This window comes from Fukomys damarensis, unplaced genomic scaffold (genome assembly GCF_012274545.1).
Source record: "Fukomys damarensis isolate Sample0158 unplaced genomic scaffold, DMR_v1.0_HiC HiC_scaffold_16, whole genome shotgun sequence".
NCBI classification, from domain to species: Eukaryota; Metazoa; Chordata; class Mammalia; order Rodentia; family Bathyergidae; genus Fukomys; species Fukomys damarensis.
In genome coordinates, this window is record NW_022900928.1 from 85617697 (window position 1) to 85619432 (window position 1736).

A 1736-nucleotide genomic window follows, 5' to 3' on the forward strand; every position below is an offset into this window, starting at 1 on the left:
CGTGGCGGGCGAGAGCGCGCAAACCCTCGCAGCGCTGCAGGCTTCCAGCTGAGGGGCGGAAGTGAGACGCGCGGCGGATTTCGAAAGCGGCTGCGATAGCGCTGAGGACGCTGAACGGAGGGACTGCCTCTACCGGGCACTTGGAGAGGCCCACGAGCGCTGGCAAAACCTTTGTGACATCAGCTTCTCACGCAGCACGGTGATGCACGTCAGAGCGCGCAAACCCTCGCAGCGCTGCAGGCTTCCAGCTGAGGGGCGGAAGTGAGACGCGCGGCGGATTTCGAAAGCGGCTGCGATAGCGCTGAGGACGCTGAACGGAGGGACTGCCTCTACCGGGCACTTGGAGAGGCCCACGAGCGCTGGCAAAACCTTTGTGACATCAGCTTCTCACGCAGCACGGTGATGCACGTCATCTTGCGCGGCCCAGCACCTCCGCGCGCTGGGACTGCGAGTCCTGTGAGCCAGTAGAGGAAATGACCCCTGGCCCGGGTGCTGGCCCTCAGACTTCCCTGCGCCGCGTGTGTCACGTCCTGCGCGGAGACAGCCGTCCATCTGGAGCGATCTGGGCGAGTGATCTCCGCGGGGCTGAGGAGAAAACCCTCAGAATGTCACCGTGTCAGTTTCCCCCTCTCTGTGCCTAGTGGAAAAAACAACACCAGAGAACATAGAGAATGACATCTTCTGGAGCTATCAATATTTCTCAAAGTTCATGGGGCGGGGAGGGAGTATGACTTGTCGCATTTCCCGAACATGACCCAGCAGGAGAGATCATCCCTGCTCTTCTGTCCCTTGCGCAGTGTGCAGGCCAGGCAGGCGTCCTGCTCCACACACTTTCCCTGGTGCTATGGGCTTGTGCTCCAGGAGACAAAACCCTTGTGACTCCAAGGAATACTGTGTCCTGGCCCTGGTGTTACTGATCTCCCTCGTGTAAGTGCAGACTATACACACACTGGTGTGCCTGGACATGGAGTACGGTGTGCGGTGGCAAAGTGACACTGGAAATAGCAGAAATGTAAGAAGCTGCCCAGTACACCAAATGGTAGGAAGCTGGTTAAATGGGGACAGGGCTGTGCGGTGGGATGCTGTGTAACTAAGAACCATTTCTTTATAATCGTGACCATCAGCCACAAGTCCTGTTGACACTTGTGAGAAACTGATATAAATCATGAAGACGTCTTCATTACAGCCTTGAACCCTCCATTGGGAAATGCCCCCAAATACAGAGAGTGTCTTGAGCACATGGGCTTCTGGTGGCTGGTTTATCCAGATGTGAGTAGAGGCAGGAGTTCCCAGAGGGCCTGTCGGGCTGCTAAAATGCAGGCTCCCACATCTGCCTCGTGGGATAGTAGGTGTATACGGGATCTCCTTTTTTCATGGCCTCTGGCTTGGCTGTGCAGGCTACCCTAATACTTCTCCCAGTTTTACCGCCCCGTGTGTGCAGGTGTGTAGCTTATAGCAGACTTTATGGACTTGTGCGTTCCTGTCTCTAATGTGGAAGGGTGTATCAAATCATCTAGTTCATCACTCTGTTAAGAACTATTTGCCTTGCTACTTTTCCTACCCAAGCAGCATCAATATAGCCCAGCCCAGCCCCACCAGTTCTGCAGATTTCCCCTTCTCATCTGCACAGAGACCACAGTAGCCCAGGAACCTTTCCAGAGGTGCAGAGACACCAGCTGCTCTGGGACACAGGCCAGGATGTCCAGTGGGAATATGGAGGGACGCCTATGGCTGGT